The sequence below is a fragment of the Pipistrellus kuhlii genome, unplaced genomic scaffold (assembly GCF_014108245.1).
Source record: "Pipistrellus kuhlii isolate mPipKuh1 unplaced genomic scaffold, mPipKuh1.p scaffold_m20_p_17, whole genome shotgun sequence".
Taxonomy (NCBI): Eukaryota; Metazoa; Chordata; class Mammalia; order Chiroptera; family Vespertilionidae; genus Pipistrellus; species Pipistrellus kuhlii.
In genome coordinates, this window is record NW_023425482.1 from 13,169,553 (window position 1) to 13,191,497 (window position 21,945).

General features: G+C 38.0%; 1 protein-coding gene across 1 annotated transcript in view; it reads right to left on the minus strand.

The window, feature by feature from the left end:
• The window catches only part of WWOX (WW domain containing oxidoreductase), a 922,226-nt gene that overhangs the window by 653,624 nt on the left and 246,657 nt on the right, over nt 1–21,945 (minus strand). The window lies entirely within an intron of this gene.

Sequence of the window (21,945 nt, forward strand, 5' to 3'; positions counted from 1 at the left end):
CTGTCTCTACCCTTCTCTTTTGTCTTCAAGAGAAAATAAGACTCTTCAAAACTGTTTTTTCAGTGTTTCTCTGTCTTTAAGACAGGCCAGGCATTTGGAATTTTGGCACCATAACCTCTTGATAACACCTTTATTCCTGCCTGTGCATTTTGTCAAGAAAATGCAAACTGAATCAAGTAAAGAAATTTGCTTACCAAAGACCTCAGTCTGGATGACCCAGACACCCTTTCTTGTTTCACCAAATTTTAATACCCTTTATTAATGTTAACTACACAACACCAGAGGCAAAATATGTACCCTGTACCTAAAACTTGTCACTTCCATTAATTAAAAACTGGCTTATGGAGTATGAAATTGTAAACTGCTAGACTTTTTTTCTAATTGTAAAGACACTTAATTGGCTTGTACAAAAGGAAAATAATTCCTTTAACCTCACTTTAATGGGGTTTTTATTATTCAAATGCTACATTTTGCCCAATTTTGACTATAAGCCATTGCAATTCAAAAAGCTCTGAGATGATTAATATTTACAAAGTATCAAAGGAAAGTTCAAACTATAAAGATAGAATGGAAACAAAAATAGTATAATTTGGATTCCAAAGTTGATGCTATTAGCACTTTCAAGGACTGATATTTTTCTTTTTTGGTGGATTCTGGTCTGTGAGAGGTGAGTGGGGACAGGAAGGAGTGTCTTGCATGGATAGCATAGGAGATTCCAATATAGGGGTGTAAGGGGGGGTGTGCACGCGCACGCATGTATGCACCTGCTCTCTGTGGTTCTGAACTACCATGGAGAAAGCTCTATGAGTGAATCCAGGACCTTCTCTAAGCAGCTGGGGGTGATGTTTAGAAAGTAATAATCAACTGTATCCTCTAGGGCCAAAACATTTCTTTGGGCCAGAGAACAACAACTCAAGAATAAGGAGGATGGGATTCTAATGATTTACTTAGTGGGAAGCTCTGCTTGTCATCCATAGGCATGAAGACTGGCCAAGCTTCTATCCAGGGTGGTCTTAGGGGAAACTTATCACTGGAAAGAGCACTGAATGGTGATAACAAACAAAATAGGGTCCTAGTCCAAAGGCTGTCGCCTACTGGCCTTTACATAGCTGATCTCTACGTTATCTTCCCACTCTCCCTCCCTCCTTTTCCCCCTTTAATTCGGGTATAATTGGCATGCACTATAATATTAGTTTCTGGTGTACAGCCCCTCAAGAGACCCATCCATTGACTGTCCTTCTCTTTCTGGCCTTTTTCGATCTCCCCCTCTCCAGAGGTTCATTCTTACTATCTAATGGGTTAGTCAGGTTTTCCTGACCATGAGTTGGGAGAAAATCAGGAAAGAAAGAGGAGGAAAAAGAGAAAGAAAGGAAGACAGATAGGAGAGAGGGCTGGCAAGAAATGTCACCATGACAGTGGGGCTCTTTCAAGGGGTACCACCCTCTCCTTTCCTTTTTATGGCAATCTCTTTCCTTGCCCAATCACACTTCTTTTCACCAAGCCAACTGAAGTCTGTCTCATCACTATGCGGAGTCTACCAAAGCTGCTTGGAGAGCAAAGTTCACAGGCATTACATCCAACAACTTCCTTTCTGTTGAGATTAGACCGACTCCTTCCTTCCTGATTCCTGGACCCCTTTCCCCTCTCAGTTTCCATGATACATCTCATCTTGGACCTCCTCCTAATGCCACCACTGCCTCACCTTCTACTTCCTCCAGCCCTTCCTCAGCTACCCAGAGTTGCATTTTCAACTTCCTTTGAGTGAGTCTCAAAACCTTTCCCTACAGCAATTTCATTCTTTATGATGGCAAACTTCTCACCCACAGCTCCAGCGCCTGTATCCCTAAGGGACAGAACCTCCTTCCTACTATCCCAAGTCTAAACTCTTTATCTTCTCTCCAAGTTTTCCACCGTTAGAAATGTTCTTATTTCTGCAATGGGAGATATTCTCTAACTAGTCTCTTAATATATAAACACTGAGGAAATATTTGTTGCTGGTTTATAGGCTAGATCCCAAGTGGGAGGTGTGCAGGAGGCAGCTGATCTGTTTCTCTCTCATCAATGTTTCTATTTCTCTCTCCCTTCCTCTCTCTCTAACATCAATAAAAACTTAAAATAAAATTTAAAAAAACAACAAAAACATTCAGCCCTAGTTGATTTGGCGCAGTAGACAGAGTGTTGGTTCAGCCTGCAGACTGAAGGGTCTCAGATTCGATTCTGATCAAGAGCACATGCACAGTTGGGGGGGGGGGCGCGGAGTGGGGTGCAGGAAGCAGCCAATCAATGATTCTCTCTCATTAATGATGTTTCTATCTCCCCTCCCTTCCTTTCTGAAATAAACATATTATTTTTAAAAAGGAAGCATTTGCTATCATATCTTCTCCCATAGTCTCAATGACTGATCAATGCCAATATCTCTCTAGACCTTTCAGAGTCTCTTTAATACTTTGTCTAGTCCTTTATATTTCCAATTAAGTGGGTGTTAGGATGTTCTGTCTAGTTCTCATTTACATGTCCAGTGTACCCATTCTCAACATCTGTGAGAACTAACTTAATATTCTGTCCAGTCCTTTACATTTCCAATGAAGTAGGTATTATGATGTTCTGCCTAGCTCTGATTTACATGTCCAGTGTACCCACTCCCAACTGCTAAGAGCACTGACTTCTCCAGAAAATTGTCCCTGATTGATGGGCATCATCTGAAAAGTCATGCCCCACAGCCAGGTACTCTCTGAAGAAAAAAAAGAAAAAGAAAAAAAAAAGAGAACAACAACAGAGCTCCCTATAGGATCAGGCTGAAACTAGTTTCCAGTTTAAATAACCTGTTTCTCTCCTTCTCTTGAGAACACTTGCCCAATAAATCATCAGAGCAAACATCCCCATCCCAGACTTGATATCTAAGACAATGACTGTTATCCCACATTTTTCATTTGATATCTTTAAATTTGGTCACTGCAATAGTCCATACCTGACTTTGCCAGCTCTGCCCTCACCCTTACTCATCATGAATACTGGGGCCAAGTTAAAGACATTATCCCTCTACCCTGTTTCCCTGAAAATAAGACAGTGTCTTATATTAATTTTTTCTCCCAAAGTTGCGCTAGGTCTTGTTTTCAGGGGATGTCTTATCTTTTTTTGCGCTAGGTCTTATTTTCAGAGGATGTCTTATTTTCAGGAAAACACTGTATATAAAAGCTTAATAACTACGTGACCAATAGCTATTATGCACAATGACCACCAGGGGACAGACACTCAACACAGAGGCTGCTGAGCTGCCATAACTTGGCAGCTGCAGTTCACGGGTGACACACCCAGAACCAGAGAGGAGGGAGCTCTATTCTGCGGTGCGTTACCGAAGAACCATCCTCTCATAATCCTGGACCCCTCAGGGAATGTCGGAGAGCCATTTTCAGCCCGATCCCCACAGGCCAGGCCAAGTGATCCCACCAGTGCACAAATCCATGCACTGAGCCTCCAGTAAGTGAATAAAAGAAATATTGACAAAGACATTTTTAAAATGTAAAAAACTAAATTACAAATAACCAATACAAGATTTAACATGTTAAAATCTAGTAAAAATTAAAAAAAATAATTTCACCTATGAAATTAGCACTTTATTTATATTATTTTTATTATGTTATAAAACACTGATTGATGTATGTATTCTTACACCCTCAATATGTATTGTTGTAAGCCAATACATTTGTGGTAATTTATTACAAAAGCAAGAGAAAATTAATAGAGTGAGGTAATAAATGTTTGCTGTTTTAAGTCACCAAGTTTGGGGGATAATTTAACAGCATCAGATAACTAATACATGCATCATGCTATGTGCAAGAAGCCAGATTTAAAAACCTACACATAAAATTCTTCCATTTATATAACATTCTGGAAAATGCAAACTCTAGGAACAGAAAAAAAAAAAAAAAAAATCAATGGTTGCCAGAAGCTGGGTGTAAGAGGCCGGAATGACTACCAGGGGGCAAAGGGAAAATTTGGGGAAGAAGCTATGGAAGTACTCTGTATCTTCACTGTGGTGAGTCCATGACTGTGTGTTTGTCATGACTTCCAGAGCTGTATAATAAAAGAGGTAAAATTTCTATATGTAAAATGCACCTTAACTTAAAATATGGAGAGAAACAATAGTGCTTTGTTTGTCTCTAGTATATCAACTACAGCAAATGGGCCTCATTGGTCTCCACACCTCAGGAGTGACTTGCAGAGCACCTTGCACCTGAAGCTTGATTGATGCATACTGCTGAATTTTATGAAACTCAAGTAAAATATGTCAACTGACTATTCACAATGTGCCTTGCTCCGAGTTCCAGGAGAATAACTGAGAAGAAAATTTTAAAATTCTATTAGGTAAACCTAACATTGTAGAGATTAGAGAACATCTGTCTATGTGTATAAGACTTATGCTGACCATCCCCCTGTCCTTTCAATAGTTAGCTCAAATCCCACCTCTCTGTGGCATCCCCTAGACCACCCTACCAAAGGAATGACTCTTTGTCTGAATTGGTAAAACATTTACTATCTACATAATTCCTTAGGCGACAGATGAAGCTCATCTTGGTGAACATTCTCTAAATGTTCTGATCAATCACAAAAATCCTCTCTTAATGCAATTTTATAACCCACTTATGTGTTATAACAGGAGAGAGACAGTATGCAGTTTTGTCATCATATAAAACTGACCCTAAGACTGGTCATAGAGAATTTTCAATGCATGCCTGTGTAATTGATCACACAGGCCTAGAAAATCTATAGAACTTTCCCTTGCTTGGAGCATTCATATGATTTTAGTCTGAAAAAACATGGTTGATAGGTCTTGGTATGTCCGTCTATTTTAATCATCATAGAAACCCATAGATGAGAAAATTAAGCTTCAAAAGGTTTCCTGCCAGGAATTGAAGGAGCCAGAATTAAAAACGAGGGACATTTGCCACTGAACTCTATTCCTTGCCATGAAAACATATAGGCATTAAAACAAGACAACAGGAAGGCATACTACTGCAGGCCAAGGAGTTGAACACAGATAATAGTCTACCTGGTAGGCATCCCCAGAGTTTTTAGTGCACACCCAGCACAGCTATGAGCAGCAGTGCTATTAGGTGACTAATAAGTCAGAATGGGTTAGAATACTTGAACTTCAGCATATCTCCAATCTGACTCTCATCCACGGTGATGACAGAAATGGATATTTCTGGACAGTATAAAAACTCATGACACTTTTATCATATTTCCTTCTGATCCCCACTCAATGCATTCTTGTGTTACTTGATTTTCCCACTCAGACAGATCACCAGGATCCTTCACTCTATCACCCTTCATTCTACATGTCATAACCTTCTCCATCTCCCAAGGGTTACTCAGAAGACATTTCCTTCCTCAAAGAATCCTTGCACTTCATCTGGAAAATAAGCAATATCTCTTTCTTCTGAACTTCCCAAACATTTCTCTAGACCTTTAACAAGGTTGATGATAGTGTGAGTGACAGAAAGACAGACATAAACAAATAGCTTTTTTGACAAACTACCAACAGATAGCTGTTGACAAACTAGCAACAGATAGCTATTGCATAACGGCAAGAAAACTGGCTGTTTCCCAAGTTCCCTAACCTTCTAGTCGCTACCAATGCAACAAGCTACTAGTAAATGAGTGGGGGAGGAAAGATGACAGGATCCCATTAGTTGCCTCCACAAATGTCCACTGCCATTTTTAACCTACTGACTACCCTGAATGCTCATCAGTAACTGGCAACAACCCAACTCCAGCATGCCCGAGTGTTTATTGAACATCAACTTCTGAGTTGTAGCATCTTCCAGAAGGCTTGGTCTTCCATTCTACCTGGGGTGTGTCCATTCCTACATTATTTAATACTTTTTCTATCACGTGCTACATGTACAAATGTTGTTTGTGCCATTATGCAACAATCAATGTTCACTAGGACAGAGATCTTTGTTCACCCAAGGTCTTGCATGTGGTAAGAAGCCTTCTGTACATTCCTGAATGGATACATCTGAATCAATGCTATTTTTCAAATGACATTTGGTCTACAGGCCATTAAATAGCCATGTTTTACAATATATTATTCCCTACAAAAACGAAGGCATAAGGAGGACGGGAAATGTTGATTTAGGTCTAAGTGATCATAAAGACAGAGTTAGGTATGCTTTGGAAATAAGATCAGCCCAGTATGACTTAAGGAACCTACAAATCAAATACATAATTACAAACCTGAGAACTTAAAAGTATCCTTTAAAACAGTCTGTGAGAGCAGTAGCAAACATCATGGCATTGAGTTACAGTGAAGATTTGTAAATCAAATTGTAACATGCTCCCTCCCAAAAAAATAAGACAGACTTTCATAGGTTAAATAAACACCCCAGGAATGTTTACCCAATTGTGGCTCTTGAGAATTCCATTTCAAACACAACAAAAGTAGAATGTTATATAAAGGGAAACACTTTTCAATTTCTCCCTGAAACAGAATGTCACACCATCTGGGGCACTTCTCAAGTGAGTAACAAGCATTCATACTATTTGGAAATACTCTGGAACTCAATAGAAAGGGACTAAGGACCAAAAATCACCAAAGCAATTGTTTCAGGTGGTCAGCTGTATTCTTCTCCCAGGAAAGGAGGGGGGAAATATTATAGAATTCCAAGGTGTATTCTGCTTAAATAGCTCAGGCAGGTTTATTTTGAACTTAAAGATGGCAGCATAAAACTTAATGTAACAATTCTCTTCTACAGCAATCTCAATCTCAGGGAAGGTTCCCTACATTCCAGCAATCACCAAAACCAAGACCACAATGCCCAGCAAAACTCAGGATGACTTTAGGTGACATATAGGCAAGCTTTTTAAAAACTGCTTATTTGCCATAATGTACCAGGGGGAAAAAATATGTAATTAGCCTCTCAAACTCACAATGATCCTATTTAATAAAGAGGGGATATGCTAACTGACCCTCATGCCATCACAAAGATGGCAGCCCTCACAGCCAATAAGGAGGGAATATATTAATTGACTGCCCCACCCTCAAAGATTACAGCACTTACAGCCAATAAGGAAGAAATATGCTAATTGACTGCCCTGCCCTCAAAGATGGTGGTGCCCACAGCCAATAAGGAGGGGATATGCTAATTAATGGCCACACCCTCAAAGATGGCAGTTCCCACAGCCACAAGATGGTGGCACCCAGTCCCCTCAGCCCTGCTGGAGTGCCAGCTTCTAGAGTCCTCCAGTCTCCTCAGCCCCTCAGCCCCCCAGAGCTGGCCCAAGGCACAGGCAAGCCTCAGATGGCAGCTGCCCAGCCGCCCAGGGCCTCCCAAACTTCAGGTAACCAGGGCCAGTTGAGGCTTGCACTCTGGCAGTGGAAGCAGCAGAGGGGTGTCGCCTTCCCCTGATTGCCATATTTCCTCCTGCTCCTGAGGCTCAGGCTGAGGGACCCCCACTCCAGTGCATGAATTTTCATGCACTGGGCCTCTAGTAATAATGATAAAAGGGAATGATAATAGTCTGCTTGTTTGATTGTTGTGAGAATTAGAGAGAAACTGTAAGTGCCTAGCCCTGGCCATGGGAGAGATGGTACCTAAAACAGACCTTTTATTTTTCTCAGCTCCCTATTTCCTAGGGCTTGAGCTACACTTTGGAACATTATACCCATCAATAATTCAGAGATACAAAGTATGTATATATAATTTTCTCCAACATTTATTAAATACCTATATATCGTTTCCCATGCAATTACTCAATATCTCTGGGAGATAGGGTCCTGAATAAGCATGCAAGGAAGTAAAGCAAATAACACAAGAGAAACATGGACAAATAAAGCATGGTCAGTGACCACCCAGCTGTGTTTCTAAATTGTAAAGGCTCCACATATTTCGAGAATGTGAGGGACACTATCCAATATTAAAATAATAATTAACCCAGAGTGTACTCTGCTGTCAAGATAACCTAGCCACACTTTGTTTTTAAGTTGGAATAGAGAAAATAATCCAAAACAATCAGCAGGAATAGAGCGGAGCACTGGCTGTATCCCCTGGAGACCACCAAGAATTTTTCATTTCATGCACCATTTACAACTTCTTATAGTGAATTCCAGAACACCAGTACATACACTTAACAGAAAATGGAAACACTCTTTGTTATTTCCTTAAATTTTTGCCTCATGTCCATTATCTTGATTATACTCTCCCATTCCATCATAGGCATCCCTGGCAGCAAAATCTCAAGCTCATTTATTCTGAATGGGGGCAAATATATATCAGGAGTACACCTACCAGGGCTTTCTAGGAAAAATGCATCATTTTGATAATTATGCCACCAATGGCACTTAATCTAACTGGCTTAATATTTCAATAATGCTACAATTACAGCTGTTCCCATTTTTTCTCCTACCCTTTACGTGGAGACTTTATTATCCTCCGTTCTAGGAAAATATATATATATATATATATATATATATATATATATATATATATATATGATATGCTAAGTGTCCCTCGACCGTACAACCAGTCAGTATGATGTGCACTGACCACCAGGGGAAGACACTCAACCCAGGAGCTGCCATGACACATACCGGCCATTTACAAAGAAACAGCACTGCAGACCTGGCACTGACAAAGCAACACTTGGCTTCCCCCAAGTGGGACACAAGCCCCACCACCACCCCAGAACAACATCCCACCAAATCACAGCCAACACTGCTGAGAACCCAAAATATAACCCTAAGCCCAGCCTGGAAACAGTCACTATGGGCACCGGGTAATGACATCACCTGACAACATCTGACTTCCTTTCCCTAAGGACTAGCCTCCTTAGAGTTTCTTCAGCCCAGGAACACGACTTGCTTTATAGCCATGTGCAAACACTTTAGACTTTAACCAAATGTCTGTGAAGCATTTTCCTGTGCCTCATCTCATTTGATTCCTCACAGAAGTCCTGGAGTAGGTGGATAGGAGACTCAATGAAATCCTATTGTGTTTTCATTAGCCGAAAAATGGAAATTTAGAAGGCTTAGAAACTTGACCCAATTGAAAAGTAAGAAATGATGGACTTTGAAAATGACCTCAAGTTTTCTCACTGCACAGAATATAGTCAAACACTGCTGCAGTTAAATATTTTACCCTTTGTTCTCCCTGCTTAATCTACAATAATAATCTGCTTCATGTTGATATTTACTGCTGTGTTGCTAACAATTACCTGAAAGAGAAGTTGGGCTAAAAAAAGTTTAGCTAAATCAAAAAGCAGGTCTAATTAAGCAAGTTTATTCTCTATATATAAAAGGCTAAGTTGACTTACACATGTGCAATACATTTAAAACTCTCACTGGCCCCAAAATTATTTCAACCTGTCATCATTGATCGTGAATTTGGTTGACTCTTCTATTATAAAAAAAAAAAAAAGGGCAAACAGCAATATTAAAATATTTCTTCTAATTTATTTCTTTTCAATGTGCACAAATCCGTGCACCATGCAATTAGTATTTAATAAAGTGGACAATCAATGACAAGTACAATAAATATGGGAGGGTGGAAAGAGTAAGAATAAATAACTTACACTATGCTTATAACCTAGTCGCCTTACTTGAACATAGTTCCCATCAATTGAGAAAATGCAAATTAACCCAAGTCACTCTTGGCACATTCTCATTTATTTATCTGACAAATGGTCAGGTCCTAAGAAAATTCACTTGTGATATGTAAAAAGTATGGGGAGGCCAAATTAGAGTTTAGTAAACTCCACAAGGGAAGGCAGAGAATGTGAATATTATTCATGCAAATGAAGTAAGAAAGAAGCTGGTGGATGGGGAGGGCTGGGGTTGACCTAACCGAGAGCAGAGGGAATTTTTGTCTATGATCTCTCATCATAAAATATAAGAAGTCACAACAATGAACTAAATACCTCTGAAGGACAGCCCCTCTTGTACTCCCAAACCTAGCAACATGCCTGACAGACAATAGAAGAAGGTGAATGAATTTACTCCTGAAAGTTAAATATTACCTGTGAAAGCTCTATGTATCTCTGTTCACATCTATTCTCTGAATCTCTGTTCACACCTATTAAGTTCACTGTCATTTGATTTTTAAAGCACTGCATGCAATCAGTACTTTTTTTAAAACCCATACCATCTGTGTCACCACTGTTCACAGTACAGTCACTTACAAACCACTTGCCTAATTTTTGTCATATTGAAGGACCACCTGTATTTAATATTAAAAAATGTACTGAGAACCAATCATCTATCTTTCTCAACCTCATCCTTTGCACAAAGATGCACTAAGTGGGGTAGCTGCTCTGGATTTGGGTTTTAAAAATTAGCATGTGTTACAATAAGTATGTAGAATATTGGTAGGTGAACATTTTAAGTGTGAATGGTGATAAGTAAACTTCAGGCAACTGAGCACTAAGGTTCACAAGCTGGTATACTTAGGCTGCTGGGCAGTGGGAATCACTAAATGAACAGTCCATGTGGCCATGAAAAACACACTCCCTACTAAGACATTGAAATTATCCAGGAAACTTGAGCGAGGGACTAGAGCTGGCAGTAAATGACTTGGTATGCCTGAGAACACATCTACTCTTATATCTGTAAGTGCTGCCTTCTTCCTTTGACAAGGATTTCCTTGTGGGAAGGTTCTTATGTCCATGCTACAGTGTCCAGTAGAGTCTTGAGCATAGTTGAAACCTGGCATTTATTGACCGCACTTCTGTTAAGATTATACCTAGGCATCCTCTCCAAATAATATGCACTCCTAAATGCATTCTACTCAGTTGGAAAGGAGGGAAAATAAAGGCAATGAAGAAATAACTAGCCTTTCTAGAAAGACATTGGCATTCCTTCAAATTAAAAGTGTATTTCATGGACATGAAGCAATATAAAGCATTAGAAGACATTATTTACGAACTCCTGATATCATGGATGCATAAATACTACTGAAAGAATGATGGGAACATTCATTATATATATATATATATATATATATATATATATATATATATATATATATTTGCAGATTAGTATAAGTAACCATTGATGATTTCATTACTATTATGCATCGACTTTCTTTAAAACATATCTTACACAATTACATGTAGGGAGGGGATCTCAAAGTAGGGTGGCAGAGATGAACTTACAGAGACAATATGAAAAAAATTAGTTGGGGAATGTGCTTAAGTGCATGGTCAGGTCACTCAAACAATAAAACATCTCATACATTTTGTAAATTTCCTTGCCTAGAGATATATGGAGCTGTAACAGAGTTCAGAAAGCCCCTGACAGCTGTGCTGCCATTCAGACCTGAAAGATTCCATGTTATGATAAAAATTAATGTACTCTGACATCCTCTGGGACTCCCAAGGCCCTGGGAATAGCTAATGAAGAAATACAACCTTGCCAGAGAATAGCACACAGTGCTGAAGTTGAGGATTAATTCAGATGTAATAGCAGTGTGGCCCCACTGTCATCAGCTGTAAAGCAACCAGACCCCAGGGTTAAAGGGAGCCAGCACTGATTGGTTAGAATTATTTCCTGGGTCAGGAGAGGTCAAATAAACAAAATGCTTTACAAAATAATTGAGCCCAAGTTGGATTCCGTCTGTTACTTTGTGCTAATGCTCTCTTCTTAACCAAATAGGGGTCACACAACATCTTGGTCTCTGGTTGGCTATGATCATAGACTTGAAAACTTCCTCTGGAGGACACGTGCTTCTCCAGTGATTAGAGGACCCCTGCGCATGCCCCAGTGGACACTCCTTCAAGAGGAGCTCTGAAGGGGTCATGGTATTAAGCTCTTAAGGAATGCTGGTCCGCAAAGAGATATTTCACTGTCCCTACCTACCTTCCAACCCCTTTCAAGATGTCTTTCCAAAAGGGCATATAATGAGAATAATGTTCACAGCAGAATTATTTATAGCAGCCAAAAAGTGGAAATAAACTAAAAGTCCATATGTATAAACAAAATATGGTCTATCCATACGATGGGATATTATTCAGCCATAAAAAGCAATGAAGCTCTGCCACAATACAACATGGATAACCTTAAAAACACGGTTAAGTGAAAGAAGCCAAACACAGCCTGTTAGGTATCTCAGTGGTTAGAGTGCCATCCCAATACACCAAGTTGCCAGTTTAATCCTCAGTCAGGGCACATGGAAGGATCAACTAATGAATGCATAAATAAGTAGAACAACAAATTGATTTCTCTCTTTCTCTCCCCCCTTCTCTCCCTTAAATCAATAATTTTTTGAAAAAATGAAAGAAATCAGAGAAGAGCTACTGTATGATTCTCTTCATATGAAATGTCCAGAATAGGCCAATAGGTAAAGACAGAAAATAGATTAGTGGTTGTCTAGTGTAGAAGCAGTGGGAGGAAGATAGGAAGTGACTGCTAAGGGTTTCTTCTTGGAGTAATGCAAATATTCTGGAATTAGTGGTGATAGTTCTATAACTTTATGACTATACTAAAAACCATGGAATTATGAATTTTAAAGTGATGAATTTACAGCATATGAGTTATAGCTCAATTTACAAATCAATCAATCAATCAATCAATCAATCAATCCCAGGGTTCTGAAATGCCTGCCCTAAAACTCTCGGAATGAGTTAAGTGGCCCCCAGGTTTCCCATATTTTTCCAGTGTTCTACAATTGACATGTACCATTTTTGTGGTCACAGAACTTGTGTAATATAACATTATTTATTCATAGTACCAAAACAAACAGGTTTAACATTTGCCTTTAAAAACATAAAGATATTTAAACCTTTTAAAGCAAAATATAATTAGGCAAATGTGATCATATCAAAAACTGCCCAAAGAAGACATGCACAATAAAAAAGGCAGGATGAGAAGCTGCAATTGACTGCCAGCCCTTGCAGGTGCTAAACAGCAAACCCAGTCTTCCGCCAGGATAGCAGAGAATGGAGTTTCAAAAAATAATGGATCTGCTGCAAAACCCCTCTAAGTATGGACACCCTCAACGGGAAGAGAAGGAAGGAAATATCTGTTTGGTCCAAGGTACCTGAAGGTCAAACAGGGCTGAGGAGCTTAAAGTTAAAATCTATTTTGTTATTAGGGTCTTTAAAGGGCATAGCTACTTCTTGTCTAAGATCAATGTGAAGCCTTCCCTCCAATAAGGTGGCCAGTCCTGCCCTAAGAGCCAGAGCTACATTAGAGGAAGTTCCTGAAAAATCACCAGAGTTAAATGCTGGAGCTGAGCTGATGCTACTAAAATGCACCCATTAGGAATGTAGGGCACCACCATCTAAGACAAAGAATGATCTAGACTAGAGAATGATAAATGAAAGAGCTGAATGACAGCCAGTTCTTCCTGACTCCCACTTCCTCACTACTCAGTGCCATTGACCAATCCCAGACTTCCTGACCAATGACAGAAATGCTAAGATTTCTCTTCTGATCTACCAGGAAGTGGCTTCTCCTCTCTGTGGCTGCAATGGCCTCAGATGATTTGAAAAGCAACTGAGAAAAGAAATTTAATGATGAATAAACAGAAATCTTGCATTTATAATAAACATTTCACTTTAATTAATAAATGCAAGTTGTATAAATCATTTTATATCTTAATAGTATTGCCTAGTTTTTGAAGAAGAGATAAGAAAGAGATATCCATATACTTTGTTCCAGAAACTCCTCTTATAGGAATTAACCCTAAGAAAAGAGGAGATAAAAAAAAAAAGTAAGTATAGAACATGATCATATTATAACAAAAAAACTTAGAACCTAGCAGCCAAAATTCAAGGTGGGTTAAATGATTTTGTCTCTTTGCAATGGATCCACAGTAAAGTCCTTAACATTCAAATTATAGAAGAATATTTAATAACATGAAAAAGTGCTCATGGCATACTCAATATAAATAAAAAATATATATGCTTGGATATAAAAGAATATATGTAACATAACTACTTCACACTGAGTAGTTAACTTATAATAAAAAAAGAATAGCTATAATTTAAGTTTATAAAAGGACAATAACAAGTGCTGACAAGGATGTGGAGTAACTGGGATCCCCATGCACTGCTAGTGAGAATGCAGTGGCTGTGAAAAAGAATGAAAGTTCCTCAAACATAAAGTTACTATATGATCCAGCAACTGACTCCACGCAAGAAAAATGACTATATCTACACAAAAACCTGGACATGAATGTTCATAGTAGCATCATTCATAATAGCCAAGATGTATAAACAGCCCAGATGTTCATCAACTAATGAGTGAGCAGAGATTAACCAGGACTTGAGACCTGCTGGGTGGACTGTGCCCAGTGCCCCTCACAGCACCACATGAACATTACCTGGGGAGCTATGTTAAAAGTCTGAATGCCCAGTGCACACCCCAGAACACTCTAATCAACACGTCAAAGGATAGATAGCAGCCAGGCATCAGTGACTTATAAAATCCCCAGCTGATTCTGCAACATGGATAAGTTGAGAAACACTGTCCCCAAGAGACAGTCTCTGGAAAGTCTGAAGAGCTGATGTGGGAGACTGAGGCACTGCTGTCCTTTTAGGAGGGAGTCATTCTGCCAAGATTCATTTCCCAAAGATGTACCATTTGTAGACTTACCCATTCCTTGTACTTAGGCACTTAAGTGTTTCAGAAGCATTTTTCTTCTCTCTGGTTTTGGTTATAAATTATTACATAATGTCAGCTCAAATAACTTTTTTTTTCTGAGCTGGTGACTGAGCTATAAGAGCAAGCTGGCCTTAAAGGCAACCTGAAGAACTGCTAACTGAGAGGCTCTTGTTTATATTTTCCTGAATGACAAGGTACGCAGAAGATTCTTACAAAATGAAGAAAAGAAAGGACTCATAGTATTAAAAACACAGTGCAGTGACAAGTAATTCACCTAAAAATATATTCTTCCTTGGGGATTTTCAGCAGGCTGCCACAGTGTAATGCTGGTGATTTATTTCAAATGTATATTCAAGTTTTTAAGCTGACAAGAATTAGCTTCTCAACAATTTACTGGGGGGGGGGGGGGGGGAGATATATTTCCCATGTTATTAAAATATGATTTCGGTGTGGTTTAAGCACAAAGTTCCCAACATGTCAATTATGTAAAAGTAGAACTCCAATGTGACAATTGGGGTTGTTAGATAGTACAAGGAGAAAAACCAAGCTGCATTCATCGGCCAAGTTGAGAAATATAATTCTGAACCACAGACATGGAAATACTTTTCCCAAGTCTTACATAAACCAGGATTTCTCTGAGAATAATCAACTTTAACCCTAACATCATGGATTTGCTGCGCCAATGGCTGTGTAGGTGGTCTCGATCGAGTGGAGGTCAAAGAACAGTCTTGGCAGGGCTCAGAGGTGTCAGTTCCTCTCCAAGCCAAGCAATGCCAGGCTAGTATGTTCACATGGCCATGCCACAGCAAGGCAGTCCTGGCTCCTAGATGATAGATTCCTAGAAGACAATGTTTGTGTTATTTTATCAAAATAACTACTGTATATTTCATTACTTCAAAATTTGTTTCCCAAGATCTGTAAACATGTAACCTCCATGCTACCCAAAGAGGTATCAATTCAAGAACTTTCAATGGCTGAAAATTTACACCCTAAAAGTTTTGGTCACCAAATGGAACTAGTGTTTCTATTTTTGCCCGCCCTCCCTCTCACCAGTCCATTCATCCATCCATCCATCCACATCCCTGCTTGAGTTTACTATAAGGCAATGAATGTAATAATTGTATAATGCTAATGAAAATAACAATGATACAAGCTAAAATTTATTGACTGTTTATTAGATATCAGGCATTTTGGAGAATCATGTTTTAAGAACATTATGTGATTTAATCCTCTCAACCACTCCACAGTGCTATCACTATCATCTCCCACTTTTACTGATGAAGAAACTGAGGCTCAGAGAGATGAAGGCACTTGCCAAGGTCACCATTTTAGTGAGCTATGGAACAGAGATTCAAAGTTAAGACAAAGAAGAATTAGCCAAGGTTTCTGCTTCTGTGGGGCTCAATCTAACAAAGAAAAATCAATATAGGCAAAAGCATCCCTAAAGTATTCCAAGTACGATGATTGGGTATGTGTTTGATGCTGCAAAGAGTGACTTGCCAATTCAACCACGGTGTAACAGAAGTAAAATAAGGAAACAAGGCAGGTTCTGTAGAGGCTGTGAGAAAACCACCAAGTAAGTAGGTGATGGAGAGGTCAAAGGGATGTGGCACAAGTCAGACTGGCAGGCTCAGGGTCAGGAGGCAGAACTTATAAGTAGCTCTGTGTGGGGCAGAGTCTGGAGCACAGGTTTGGGAGGACATGGCTATAATGAAGGTGGATAAGGGGCCATATCCCAGAGGCCTGGGTGGGCCACATTTGCAGTACAGCCTTTGCAAGACCTCACTAAAGGGTTTTTCCACAGGACAGTGTCAGGCAGCAGAGCAATCACTCTGGCAGTGCAGATGTGTACATAATAAAATGACCCTCTGGTCTTCTCCTGTCTACCTGATCAGCATCATTATGAAGACAAGTAGGAACTAAGGGGAAATAAACACTGACATGTGGACTAAATGTATAAATATGACTGCAAACAAGAGTAAATAGCTGCCATTTCTGCTTAAACTGACTCCGTGGAGAGAGACCATCTAGATACCTGGTGGAAAACAGGCTGAGTACCTTAATTGAAGGGATGAGCCTCTCCCCTATTGGGTTGGTGTAACCTCTTTCACACATATTGCAGAAAAACAATTTCTTATTGGTGATAGGAAATTGGCTGGAAGAAGCATCTCCTTCGACCTTGAAGTGACCTTAATAATTGTCCCAGTAGGCAGGGGTTGTCATCCATCCTGTTAATGGGACAAATCTCCTTCCAAGGCAATGCATCCTACATGATGCACTTCCCAAATGAACAGATCTTTCTGATTCTCCAAAATGCTGTCCAGTGAGAGAGAGCAGATTTTAGTTCAGTTCTAGCCTCACCACCAACTCGCTAGAATAACCTTGGTCACGGTCCTTAACCTCTTTAAGCCCCGATTTCTTGATCTGTGAGATATAGTACATCATTGTATTAGGCTGAACCATAAGACACGACCACTCTTCAAGCCTTTTGTTCTACCCTGAGTTCTTAGGATGATAAAATGGGATGGTGTGTAAGTGCTTAACTGTGCATCATGCATAATAAATAGGTGATAAATTTTAATCATCATCATCATCATTATATGGTTCCAAGTCCCAATTAAGACTACAGTGTCCTCATTATAAATAAACAATACTTAGTTGTGGTAGTTGACCTGCTTATACCAAACTCATCACAGAATACTGTTCTACTCAAACTCATCTTTTTTATTAGCCTCTAAGTATCAGCACTTTCTGCAGAGAATTAAAATTAACTATGCACACAATAGCTATATGTACTTATTTATCTTGACCAGATCTAACATAAACCATTTTCTAAGAAAAATCACACTTACTTTTCAGTGAGAAAGGATGCTATTAAAATTAGTTACATTTCAAGGGATAGTGGGTTTTGGTCCAAGAATTAACAGACCACAATCACCAGATCAAATAAAATATCCAACTCACTTCCTGCTTTTAAATAAAATTTTATTAGAATGCAGCCATGTCTACTTGTGTACACTTTAACAGAGACTCCTTTTGCACTAAGATGGTCTCATTCAACACTCAAAATGCACTCAATACTGACTGAATGGCTGCTACAGACTGTCTGCCTCACAAAGACAAAATATTTATATAGCTATTTAAATAAATATTTATTTGATTCTTTTCAAAAAACTTTGCTGGTTTGTGCTGTAGTCAAGTGCTTTAAGAGATCTTTGTTTAATACCAGCAACAAAATTAATATTCTTAGTTAAAGCTGATGACATAATACCAGCACTAGTGGATTGACGAGTGTGGGAAGGAAGAGGCAATCATGGAATAATTGTATTTACCCTTCAAAGCTGGGTTTCTATTCTTCCTGGAAGGGACATTTTTGTGTGTCTTCAATTAACATACATCACTTTGATTTTATGAAACATGATAGTGATGGCTGACCCTAGAATTCTGTTGGGAAATCAAAACTATTTGTTTTGCTAACATGGTTGTGGTTAATTCAAACACATTTTCATGTATTCCTTAGCAGTGATGACTTTTAATGATGGCAAAAGGCTCATGGAAAATTTTTTCTGACAAATTAAATTGCTAAGAGGTCCTTAATTAAATTAGCTTAATAATTTTTCTCCTCTACCAAGAATATGTTTTTTTATATGGCCATCATGAAAAGTTATGACATTGTCCTTAAGTTTCATGACTACTATACGAGAGAGATAAGGCACAGAAGTGAGATGGCAAATGTTTAAACCCCATGTCTAGACTGTTCCTGGTACTACTATAAGAACTGGATAAATAATGAGAGGAAGGGAAACATTTAAAACTAAACAGAGGGGAGAAGAAGGCATGTGAAGTACTTTGCTATACCAGAATATGCAGCAAGTTCATTATTTTGAATATATCCCATGGTACCTCACTTATTCAAAGCAGGTTGCTCTTTTTTTTTTTTTTTAATAAAGATGAATTTAATATATCTAGGTATTTATACATGTTAGTATAATATTATAGTATGAACATAAATATAGGAAAAAGAATATAAACATATAGAAATACATTTTCTACATTATAGTAAGATTAAAGTTAGTATCTGTGGTAAATAAAATTTGGGATTTGCTCTAACTGGTTTGGCTCAGTGGATAGAGTGCTGGCCTGCAGACTGAAGGGACCCGGGTTCGATTCCTGTCAAGGAAATGTACCTTAGTTGCAGGCGTGTGCAAGGGTGTGCAGGAAGCAACTGAAGGATGTTTCTCTCTCATAGATATTTCTAACTTTCTATCCCTCTCCCTTCCTTTCTGTAAAAAAATCAATAAAATATATTTTAAATAAGTAAATAAATAAATAAATAAATAAATAAATAAAATCTGGGATAGATTCTCACATATTAAGATGTATATGGTTAATCCCAGAGCAACTACTAAGAAAATAACAAATAAAACAGTAAAAATAGCATTAAAATATTAAAATTTTGACCTGTAAAACTATTTATTTAATATAAAAGGAGATATTATCAGAAGCATAAAAGTATTAAAAAGACATTAGAGATAAGAAAAGGAAAAATTGCAGACATAAACCCAACTATATAAATAATAACATTAAAATCAAAATCAAATGGACTCAAAATTCAATCAAAAGGCAGAGATTTTCCACCTAGATCATTTCTGGACATACCCAAGTATATGCCATCTATAGGAGACACATTCTCTACATTTAAATGTACATTTAGGTTAAAAGTATCAGATTGGAAAAAATATATATCATTCAAATAGGAACCATTGAAAGTAGGATGCTCTTAAGGCAACTCTGGAAAAGCTACTTCAAGCCAGGTGAAACAGATGTGACAATGGCAAAGAAAACAGGGTCTAGCTATTTACTCTGAAAGAAAACTGAAATATCCCTCAAGTCCATGGCTTTACTAACAATGAAGAGGAGAAATACTCAGTAATCAGTACTCAGTGGTCCTCAGTGGAATTTCACTGTAGTAACAACCTTTTCTGCTTGATCTTGTCATGCTTATTTGCTATGGGCAAAATGAAGCTAAATTCCTCTCTTCTCTTGATGGCCAGGAATCCCAAAGCTCATTCTTAGGTCCAATTTTTTAATGAATGTAAAATACTTATATCCTCTATGATCATATCTTATTAGTCTATTTTTACCCCCCTTTCCTGTTTGAGTCAATTCCTTGTTTCTATTTTATCTATATGTATTATTTAAAATTTTAGGATTTTCTAGCTGGCATGCCTCAGTGGTTGAGCATTGACCTATGAACCAGCAGGGGTCACAATTTGATTATCCAGTCACAGCTTGACGGCCTGGGTTGTGGGCTCAATCCTCTGTATAGGGCACACAAAATGCAGCGGATCAATGATTCACTTCCATCATTCATGTTTCTGTCTCCCTTTTACTTCTTCTTTGAAATCAAGAAAAAATATATTTTTAAAAATTAGATGATAAAGCCGAAACCGGTTTGGCTCAGTGGTAGAGCGTAGGTCTGCGGACTGAAAAGGTCCCGGGTTCGATTCCGGTCACGGGCATGTACGTTGGCTGCGGGCACTTCCCCGGTAGGAGGTGTGCAAGAGGCAGCTGGTCGATGTTTCTCTCTCATCGACGTTTCTAGCTCTCTCTCTCTTTCCCTTCCTCTCTGTAAAAAATCAATAAAATATATATTTTTTAAAAAATTAGATGATAAATATATTTTTAAAAATCAAGATGATAGAAAAAAATACATTAGTAACAGTCAATGGCACAGTTATTTCATATATTACAGCTATTCTCAACAACCCTAACAAATATATGTGAACCTCTACTTTGCATAGATCTGGCAAGTGATGCCCAGAGATGATAAGATAGTAAGAGTTTTCCCAAGGCCACATAACTAATAAGTAGTAGATCTGGGATTTAAATCCTAGTTCACTTGATCCCCAAACCCTGTATTCGTTCCACTACACCAGTGGATGTCACACTGTGGCCCCTGGCAAATCCATCCCATCACCAGTTTTGATAAATAAAGTTTTACTGGAGCACAGTCATATTCATCCATTTAAATATTGTCCAGGTAGTTTTCATGCTACAAGCCAGAGCTAACTGCAACAGAGATCTTATGGCATGAAAAGTCTAATGTATTTATTCTCTAGCCCTTTATACAAAAGTTTGCTTACCTCTGTGCTATAATAAATTGCTTAAAGTTAATATTTCTGTTTATTAAGGAATAACAATATATTTTAGAAAGAGTTCTAAAGAATTATATAAAAGCAAATGATGCTAAAAGAGTTAATTTTCAGAAGATTAAAAATTTACTTATGAGGGAAGCATTCTTTTCTGATGTTTCTAAATACATTAAATGTTTCACAATATAAATTTTTAATAACTTAAGATGGAAAATGTATGGGATGGTAAAAACTAACATAATTTTAAAAATTTTCCTTAAAAAGTCATAATTAAGATGTAGATTTAGAAAATTTATTATAGCTAAAACCTGACTCTTTGTTTTTATTTATTTTAGTTTTCATACAGTGCAGAAAAGCAAAGCAACATGATCTTCTGTTAGGCAAACCAGAAATGGATTTCTCATGTTGAGCAAAGAGTAATGCAGATATATTGGCTAAAACATTATTCTTAAAGCTGATCTGAGGAGAGAAAGAAAGATTAAGCCATAATTTACACAATGGTCTTCGGGGTAATTTATCCCTCAAAATTTGGAATTTATTTATAATTTATAGCCCACCCACTTCCATAGAAGAATTTGAGACAGCAAAATTTGGAATAGGAATCCAAGAATATTATATCTAGGATTAGTACATGCAAGTTCTGAAAGTAATTTAGTAAAAAGTGAAAATAAATAACTGTGTTAAAGATTTTTCTCCTTCAAATGTTTAAAAAATAAAGATGGGGTAGAAAACTTTCAATCTTTTCTTTTAAACATTACTATCTTATATTATTTCTTTAAAATTAAGGAAGCCAAATTTCTTTAAATTATACTGGAGACAGAAAGTAAAGAAGAGAAAACAGAAATCCATGATCAACAATGAAGTTCTAGAAACCTTCAGACCTGCATGTATTATGTTAATATTATTATGAACTTACTATCAATTTCAGTTAATTTCCATCATGAATCAAAGCCCTTGGTCAGAACTAAAAGAGCTGATTGGTAACTGGGTTGCAAGCAATTGGACTTGCTATACATTACACGCAACCACCAACTTTTAACATTCCAGGATTGGAACCATAGTATTCATTATTTCAGGAATATATGGAACTCAAACTATATAACATCTGAAGAAAAAAAAATTTATGGAGTTCCCAAGTCTTGGAGCTGTTGAGCTCTTCCAGACCCTATTCAAAATGGGTGCTTCTCA